This window comes from Myotis daubentonii, chromosome 10 (genome assembly GCF_963259705.1).
Source record: "Myotis daubentonii chromosome 10, mMyoDau2.1, whole genome shotgun sequence".
NCBI classification, from domain to species: domain Eukaryota; kingdom Metazoa; phylum Chordata; class Mammalia; order Chiroptera; family Vespertilionidae; genus Myotis; species Myotis daubentonii.
This window is the reverse complement of record NC_081849.1, coordinates 35,526,242-35,536,878: the sequence shown is the minus strand read 5'-3', so window position 1 is coordinate 35,536,878 and position 10,637 is coordinate 35,526,242.

The following is a 10,637-nucleotide window of genomic DNA, read 5'->3' as shown; positions in this document are numbered from 1 at the left end:
TATTCTCCATCAAGTCCAAGAAAATGTCTGACTGCATAAAGTGCTAGAGAAGCTATGAGAAAAAGGAATTACCATACACTGCAGGTGGGAGTAGAAATAGGAATAGCCACTTTTTAGGGTAATTAAGCAGAATCTAATGACATCGAAAATACTCATTACCTGGAACCCCTGCTATTTCATTTCTGGATACATAACCTTTTCCCCCCACAAGTCTCCCTCTGCACAAAAAATGTTAATATATGTGCACAAGGGAACATATTCAAGGACATTTGTTGCAGCATATTTTTAGTCAGAAAAAGGAAACTAATCTAATTGTACATAAATACAAGAATGAATAAATTGCAGTATTCTTATGATGAAATACATTATAGCAATTTTTTAAAATAAACTAAATCTACATAAATAAACATGTTTTGAGCTTAAGATAGTGGCAGACCATATAAAGCAAATACAAAATATATATACTATGATATATATATATAACACTACACATGTATAATACATATACACAAATACATAAAATTTAATATATAGTATATGTCCATTTGTGTGTTTTGCTTATTTGTTTTTATGAAATGAAAGAGTAAACATCATAGAATTTATTCTAAGGTCAAAATTGTGGGTGGTTTAGCTAAATCTATAATGTTTAATGGGGAAAAGTATTAAAAAAGACTTGTGGGGGGATAAAATGGATACATATGTAATACCCTTTGTAATACTTTAAGCAATAAAAAAAAAATAAAAAAAAATAAAAAAAATAAAAGACTTGTAATAAAATATTGAAATTTGTCAATTCTAGATGGAAAAAGTAACTTATATATTATTGTTATACTCTGTGATCTTTTAAATGTGTTAAAGCTTTAAAATATCAATCTATACTAATAAAAGGGTAATATGCTAATAGACTGGGTTGACTGGACATCTTCTGGTCATCCGGTCCTCCTTCCAGACAAAGCCACAGTGGCGGGGGCCGAGGCAGAGGCAGTCAGGGGTGATCAGGCTGGCAGGGGAGGGCAGTTAGGGGCAATCAGGCAGGCAGGTAGAGGGGTTAGGGGTGACCAGGCAGGCAGGCAGAGGCGGTTAGGGGCGATCAGGAAGACAGGCAGAGGGGTTAGGGGCGATCAGGCAGGCAGGCAGGTGAGCGGTTAGGATCCAGAGGTCCCAGATTGCGAGAGGGATCAGGCCTAACTCAGCAGTAGGACAACCCTTGAGAGGTCCCAGATTGAAGAGGGTGCAGGTCAGGCTGAGGGACCTCCCCCTCTTCCCCCCCCCCCCACCGCATGAATTTCATGCACTGGGCCTCTAGTGTTTATATAACAGGTGACAGAAATTTGTGGTGGTGACAAATCATTGAGAACATCTTGGGTCATTGCAAATACTATCAAAAGTCACAAGTCACTTGGGGGATCTGGCTTTGCTTGTCAGATATAGCCTTAAGATATCTAGGCTTTCATTTTTACAGAGGAGGTAAATTAGAATGCCTTTCGCTTTAAAAGAGACTTCTTGTTGGTTTACCTTAAGTAACTGTCATCTGAAATATTTGTTGGTAACACATCAACTTGAAAGAATTCTTTTGTTCCCTATTATCAGGCAGTGAAGTTTTCCCCAAGAACATTTTGAAGCAAAAACCACATACAAGGCCATGCTCTAATGGCACCATTAAATTGTTAAGTGCTTGGTCTGGTGCTTGCAATAATGTGTAAAGCCTTCCCCTAAGACCCATCAAAATAGAGCTAAGATACTATGTTCATTCAAACAAATGTCTTGCAATTTATACCTAATGAAACTTTCTCTAACATTGTTTCCTTCTCGCCTCCCTCATTAATCAATTAAGAGGGAGTAGCATTAAGACACCAACAGTAGCATAATGTGAGAAAGTTTCCCAGCATTCCATAAGTAGGGAGTAAGCAAGTAACACATGGCTTTTTAAATCTGTGCAATATATCAGAATTGGAGAGAGGAAATTAATGTGAATGTGGGGAAAATAATACAGCTAGAATTGTTCAGTAGCAGATCTTGGATATGTTTTTCTCTTTGATTTGGAAATTATTGGATACTTTTATGGGCTTTGCCAGTAAAATAATTCCATTTTTATTACTATCCATATCCTGTGGTTTTATTTCCCAATAAAAAGATGTACAGTGTTAGTGTTGTCCTGAAATGTAATTGATTTCTGAGAGGTATAATTTGCTGTCTGAGAGATGGTCTTTTGAATTTCTATACAATAGTCCATGGATAAATGAGGTGCTGAAAAAGACTACAGTGCCAAAAGGTAATAATGGAGATAAAAATTATTTTTCATTATTTTAGTATTGGACAGTTGGAGTTTAATTTACTGAGTTTTTAAGTTTTTATTAAAATTACATATTTCAATTGAAACTTTCAAAAATAGCTCAAAATTAGTTTTGATGTTATGAAATATTTTTATTCCTCAAATCATTATACTATCAGTAATTTTAGGTTGAATCCCCCACATACTTTCCCCCCTGCAAAGTGCAGAGAGATACACTTGGGATAAAACCAGAGCCTAGCTGGTATGGCTCAGTGGTTGAGCATTGACCTATGGACCAGGAGGTCATAGTTCCATTCCCAGTTAGGGCACATGCCCAGTTTATTGGCACAATCCCCAGTAGGAGGCATGCAGGAGGCAGCCAATCAGTGATTCTCTCTCACCATTGATGTTTCTCTCTTCCTCTCTGAAATAAAAATAATATATATAAAATCAGAGATCATAGGAAATTTAATCAGGTGGTCCTTCAACATGAGAATTCCTGACTTAAGATCTAGCCCCAGTAACCTACTACAACATCCCAAAGAACTTAAAATATACTAGTATGCTGAGGGCGTATGTGAAGGACACATCCTAAGCAGTATGGGAGGCATGTAGACTAAAGAGTGAACAAGAGTGAACTGGCGAGAAAAGATGCTATCAGCTCATACTGCAGTCCTTACACCAATGGGTAGAGTAGGATGTTCCCAAGCTCCTCTCCTGTGCCGACCCACAAATCTCAGCCCCAGCCCTCAGTCAGTTACATGGGTCCAGCACGGCCTCTGCTCTCTGGGTTTCACTTCTCCGTGTTACAGTTTGGAAAGTAGCTCCAGGAGAAAGCTCACTCTGTGTGCTTCCTTTCTCTCAAGCACCACACCATGCACATCTGTTGTCAAATTCTTGAAAACAGTTGTTTTGAATATTCTGTGCAGTGATATATTTTTACAGTGGTAAAATAAATCTGATATTCATTACTACTTCATGGTCAGAATGGGAAGTCTAGCCTCCTCTCTTTATATCTTTGTGCCTCTTATTTCCTTTTTTAAAATCTCCTCCCACACTATGGTCTGAGCCACCTGAGGGCTGGAATCATATACACATTTGCTTATATATTGAATGAGGCTAAAAGAGCCAAAAAAATGAATATAATTGATGGCCAAAGGTTTTTCCAACCCTATGTATTTATTTATTTTTTTTCTGAAGGAAGATGACTCAGTTGGGTTACTTTTCAGAATAAAAATATTGAGTATCGGTCCCCATCACACAATCCCTTATTCACAATTCTGAAAACCACTAAAATCCGAAATGTTTTGTTAATTTTGTGCTAAAACTCATTTGGTAGCAAAACCAGACCTGAGCTGGCATGAGTGGTTAGCTGTGTCTCAATGCTTCTCCCAGGTACATACACCCGTACTGATTATTGGATTTTTATCTTGTAAATTTTTATTTAACTGAAAAAATAAAAATTTCAAAAAAGGTAAAATATTGGGTAATATTGAAAAGAAAAGAAAGCATCTGTGATTATCAGCAGTACAGAAAATGGAGTTAATGGATGACTATAAAGCATCATACTGAAGAAGACAGTATGCCCTGGCCGGTGTGGCTGAGTTGTTTGACCATTGTCCTGTGCACCAAAATTTCACAGGCTTGATTCCTGGTCAGGGCACATGCCCAATTTGTGGGCTCAATCCCAATAGGGGGAATGTAGGAAGCAGCTGATCAGTTTTTCTTTCATACCAATGTTTCTCTCTCTTCCTTCTTCTCTCCCTAAAATCAATAAAAACATATATATTTTTTAAAAAATCAGCATGGCAGCTGCCACAATATATGATTTAGAGAAAGAGAAAAGCAAGATGTTGACATTTTATAATGACAGTGATAACATGAAACACTAAAATCAGGGAAATCATTTCAGAAGATAAATAATGAAGAGCTTAACTGTGGGTTGATTAAGGTGTCTGACAACAACAAAAACCAGAACATGAAAAAATGCCATTGATCCATTTCCTGGACAAGCAACCAACCATCAAGCATATAATTTATTTTTTTCTAATATTCTTATCACATTTTTTGCCTTAGGTAAACCAAATATGTTTACTTTTCTGTTCATCAAAAAAAATGAACTATTAAAAAAATGGGACATCAGCAAAATCCCTATGTCATGTTAAAGTTTCCATCTTGATCAGTATGGTTTTCATGGGAAACGTCAAGCAAAGCCATTCTTAATTCTTTATTTTTAGAATTAAGCTAGCCAGATCTCGTGCTCCCGATTCCAACACATTATTTTTAGTACACTGGAGTTTGTAAAAATAATACACAAAGATATCATAAAACAAATACAAATTGAATCACCAAATCAAGCAATAAGATGTGAATTTAAACATGCTTACACTTACTATATATTTAAAATAATTGTCTTGTTATTAGAAGTTTGTTTTAGTCTATGAGCAGTTCCCTCCCTCTTTTCTATTGGATCAGTCAATTTTACACTTGACACAACTAGAGAAACATGGTAGAGAGAGAGAGAAAAAAGGAAAGAACTATTAATTTTTTGCTAATTAATCTATCACACTGGAGCTAACTTGTAATGCTATCATAACATTGTGACTAATTTTTTTTTTGAGAAGGGATATAGAGACGAATCGCAGAGTTTTGATTTAGTCACTCCCATGAAATTTGATTCCTTTCATCCCTTACCTTTTGTATTTATACCATTAAGTATGTCTAATGTTATTGGAGTGAAATCACAGCGTGTAGAGCATTGTAGGACATTTTATGCACTACATCAGATTTTAAGGAAGTTATCTGATTTTCACTTATTTTGATATAATTTTATTTATATAAATGCAACACAAAATGAATTTTTTACACTTTCTTGAATGTAAAACCAATATAATAAACTCTGTCTCCATCCAAATTGCCATTTTGAAACCTAGAAACTATTGATTTATTTTTTTATTTCCATAATACAAATATAATTTTGAAAATGTGCCTACTTCATGGATTATTTTTAAGTATATGAAACATTTCCTATTATACTTAGTGATTTAATAAAAAAAATATGTAGATCAATTTCCTCTTTCTCTAATGAATGTTAAAGAAAACCTGAAAGTATATACTCAAACAATATTCCTGCCAGTCATTTATATACAATTCCAAATGATTAAAAAGCCAGTGACAACAAAAACTTGTATGTCCTCTATTCACTGGGGAGAAAAATTTAAATTATATAAACTGGGTTTTTTATTAAAAAACAAAACAAAACAAAACATGAGATTATCTCATCCTAACTAATAATAATAATAAGATTTGCAGATCTCACCACTTGAGATATCACATTATCTTATTAAATTAGCATAAAAAATTCTAATTTTAAATTTAACTTTGTTTAAGGTGTGCAAAACTAATATATTCCTGTACTATTATAGGCTTTCTTAGAAAGCAATAGAAAAATAGATTGGAACTTTAAGTAACTTTAAGGAACTTTAAGGAACTTTAAGTAAAAGAACAAACTGCTCTCACACAGAGATTTGAGAGGAGGACAAGCCTTGCTATAGAGAAGAATCAAAAGATTACCTATGAATTTTCTCTGTATTAAGAAAAATGGCAAATAAAACTACTTTTATGCTCTAGAGCTACAGTATCCAATGTAGTAGCCACTAACCACAGGTAGCTTATGAGCATCTGAAAAATGGCTGATTCAAATGAGATACACTGTAAACAGAAAATACACTCTAGATTTCAAAAACTTAGTATAAAAAAAGAATATAAAATATATTAGAAATAATTTCTATACTGATTATACATTCAAATTATAGTTGGCTACATTGGGTTAAATAAATGATATTATTAAATTAATTTTACCTGCCCTAACCGGTTTGGCTTGGTGGATAGAGCGTCGGCCTGCGGGCTGAAGGGTCCCGGGTTCAATTCCGGTCTAGGGGATGTACTTGGGTTGCGGGCTCATCCCCAGTAGGGGGTGTGCAGGAGGCAGCTGATCGATGTTTCTCTCTCATCGATGTTTCTAACTCTCTATCCCTCCCCCTTCCTCTCTGTAAAAAATCAATAAAATATATTTTTTAAAAAATTAATTTTAGCCCTAACCGGTTTGGCTCAGTGGATAGAGCGTTGGCCTGCGGACTCAAGGGTCACAGGTCCGATTCCAGTCAAGGGCATGTACCTTGGTTGCGGGCACATCCCCAGTGGGGAATGTGCAAGAGGCAGCTGATCGATGTTTCTGTCTCATCGATGTTTCTAACTCTCTATCCCTCTCTCTTCCTCTCTGTAAAAAATCAATAAAATATATTTCTTAAAAAAATTAATTTTACCTACTTCTATGTATATTTTAAAATGTGACTACTAGGTCATAGGTCATCAAATATGATCATGTGACTAAAGAATACCCTTAACACATATTATTGCAGATTCTTAAGACAGGGATCCACCAAAGCTGCTAATGACCTGTACAGGGGACCAAGAAGATAGGGGCAGAACACTGACACCTTCTAGTGGGAGAATGTTTGATTGGATCCTCTGATAAGAGTGAGACTGCCTTTGATTGCAAACAGCCTGAAATTCAATTCCAACTATCAACACTAATAAAAGAGAAAAATGGTAATTGGCGTACGAGCTACCCTTTTCATTGGCTAATCAGGGCTATATGCAAATTAACTGCCAACTAAGATTGGCAGTTAACTGCCAACAAGATGGCGGTTAATTTGCATATGTAGGCACAATGCAGGGAGGCAAAAGGGAAAGCAGGAAGAAGCCCCCTGCCATTGACAGTGATCGGAAACCCAGGGGGGAGCTAAGAGCTGGGCCGCCTTTGCCCTGCCCCCCAGCCATGATCGGAGAATCAAGTGCCTTTTCCACCCTGGCCAGTGATAGCAGGAAGTAGGGGTGGAGCCAGCGATGAGAGCTGGGCACGGTCGAAGCTGGCAGTCCCAGGAGCTAGGGGTCCCTTGCCTGGGCCTAAAGCGGAGCCCACGATCACGGGGCCGCTGCAGCTGTGGGTCCCCGCTGCCCGGGCCGGACGCCTAGGCCAGAGGCGTTAGGCCTAGGCAGGGGCGGAGCCTGCAACCGCCGGGAGCTGGGGGTCCCCTGCCCAGGCCTGACACCTCTGCCGGAGGCCTCAGGCCTGGTCAAGGGGCCGATCCGGTGATTGGTGATCGGAGGGTGATGAGGGTCAACTCCTCTGGCCGAGGCATCAGGCCTGAGTGGGGGGCGGAGCCAGGGATTGGGGGGATATGATGGTCCCCTTGCCCAGGCCTGAAGCCTGGGTCAGAGGCATCAGGCTTGGGCGGGGGGGTGGAGCAAGTGATCAGAGGGAGATGGGGGTCCCCTGCCCAGGCATGATTCCTGGGCCAGAGACCTCAGGCCTGGGTGGGGGCTAGAGCCAGTGATGGGGGGAAATGAGGGTCCCCTGCCCAGGCCTGACACCTCTGTCAGAGGCATCAGGCCTGGGCAAGGGGCCGATCCTGCGATTGGAGGGTGATGGGGGTCAACACCTGAGGGCTCCCAGTATGTGAGAGGGGGCAGGCTGGGCTAAGGGACAACCCTCCCCCCAACACCCAGTGCATGAATTTCGTGCACCGGGCCCCTAGTCTATAATAATAATCTATAATAATAAAAGGGTAATATGCTAATTAGACCAGACTTCATTCCTGATGAAGCCGAGGCCAGAGGGAAGCCAGCTGAGTCCCAGGTGCCTGCGGGCGGCCTGAGGGAAGCCAGTCAGGGTCCCAGGTGCCAGAAGAAAGCATGAAATTTCATGCATTAGGCCTCTAGTATGAAATAATAAACGTAATGTTTATACACTCAAAAGCATACAGATAGTTCAGGTACTCCTTGATACTGTGGCTCAACAATGTCACAGACACCCAATGAGAGCCCCTGCGGGGTTGTCCGGATGACAACCTGCCTCCGAATGAAAGCTGTGTGCTTTCTACTTTAAGACTAGCTGGCAGAAGGGTGTGTGTCTTTTTGTCTTTTATTTTCTTGGCTGTTTTCATGGAATGAAGGGGCAATTTCTATTCCTAAACCATGTTAGCAAATGCCTCATTGGACCTCATTAGCCTTAATCGTATCCCAGTCTCACCCCTAAACCCATCACTGTTGCCAAGCATTAAGATGAACTGATTGACTTAAAGCATCAGGGATCACCATCTGCATTTGAGAGCTTGAAGCTACAGGTCAGTCTGGCCCAAACTGCACATCTGGGAAATTCAGAGTCATTAAGAGGGCGGGGGGGGAAGAAGAAAATGGATGCTAAGGATGTACCCAACAAATATCCACTCTACAACCTCAGGCATAAACACAGAGGCAAGAATTCTAATGGGAATTTTAATTAACATCTTAGCATGAGAAAAATACCCACAGGGAAAATGAATATGTAAACTCTGTGAGATATTTTTTAAACTTTGTACTTTTGTAAACTTCTTTGCTTATCATCTCTATGGGATTTCCCCCCTCATAGTCTTAGCAATATAACCCTTAAATTCAAGGGTGTACAAGTGCTTTTTTTCTCTCAGTATCAAGGAAGAAATAGTAAGGGAATATTGAGTTGAAGAGCTAAGAGAACACTGACACAAACCTAACAAGTATTAAGGGTTTGGAAGGATGAACATCAATTTCTCTCTCCATACTTTGCCTATCTGTCCTCTCTTAACTAGCTCTCTCCCAGGGAAGAGTGATCATGATTCTGATTTGCCAATGGCTATAACATTGTCAGCACTACAATTAACTGGTAGATGTGGCTTCTATATATTAAATGATGGCATCCCCTGAGAAGAGCTCCTCACACTTCTTTTATTCATATTAAAAAGTAAGTTGGTAAGGTATTTCTACCTGTAATTGTGTCTGTTAATTAAGTAGAAAGCCTCACTTAGACTATAGGTCTGAGCCAAGTTGTCCAACCCAACTGGTACCACACTTACTACATTGAGGGGTATTGCATGTTTATTCAGAAATTAAAGGTATTTTTGGATTAACCTGCTATAAGTTATTCTGGTCTTAAGAAATCCAAAAGGAGAATGAATGATTGGAAAAATTTCAATAACAATCCCCCACCCCCCAAAAGATGGGGGAAATAACTTGACTTTCAAAAAAAAAAAAAAAAAAAAAAAAAAGGAGGGAGGGAGGGAAATAACCTGAAGTGACTGAAATGGGTAGTGACAGATAAAGGAGAAAGAAAATAGAAATCGTACCTTAGCAATGAAAGTGTTGAAGGATATTGGCAGAGAGTAGAGGTTCTGGAAGGTCAACAATAGAAAAGCACCCAGAAAGAGAAGAAAGTATGAGAACAGTTTTTATGTTAGGTTTGTGGTTTTGCTATGGTTGCATTAAATCCAATAATTGCTCACAGTGATATAGAAAGGGACTCTACTTAGTTGAAACAAAGTAAAAGGATCAGCAGATGAGTTCCACCTTAGGCATGGGCAAACCATCAGACCGACCATCCCACTAACAGTTTTATATAATAAAAGCCTAATATGCTAAGTGTCTGGTCCGCTGTTCAATCAATCAAAGCATAATGTGCTAATGATATGCTAAGGTTGCTCAACCGTTTGCTATGACATCCACTGACCACCAGGGGGCAGACACCCCAATCGGTAAGTTAGCTTGCTGCTGGGGTCCAGCCGATCGGGACTGAGTGAGATGGGCCGGACAAGACCTGGAGCCCTCCCACGGTCCCTCCCTGGCTGGCCAACCTCCCGCATCCCTCCCTGGCCCCGATAGTGCACCGCTGGGGTCCCTCGACCTGGCCTATGCCCTCTTGCAATCCAGGACCCTTCGGGGGATGTCAGAGATCCGGTTTCAGTCCAATCCTGCAGGCTAGGCTGAGGACCCCACTGGTGCATGAATTGGTGCACCAGGCCTCTATAGTAACTAAATAACATCAAGAGGATGTCTTAAAAATCTGTTTGAATGCTTCAGAGAGGTAATCCTGTATTTGGCTTAACTATCTCCCATGAGGGATTTGTTGATTTAAATCATCAGTTTAGAGCGGCCGTGGGCAAACTACAGCCCGCGGGCCGGATCCGGCCTGTTTGAAATGAATACAACTATTGAAAAAAAAGACCGTACCCTTTTATGTAATGATGTTTACTTTGAATTTATATTACTTCACACAAACACTCCATCCATGCTTTTGTTCCGGCCCTCCGGTCCAGTTTAAGAACCCATTGTGGCCCTCGAGTCACAAAGTTTGCCCACCCCTGGTTTAGAGACTCAAGATAGTAAAATCGAAGCAGAGGCTGAGAAGCTAAAAGGCTGAGCAGAGCTTTTTGAATCTGGGTCACAACCTGGGGGCAGAGGGGTCTCTACTTCAGGGATTAGCAGAGGAGAGAGGGTCTGGTCATATCTCCAG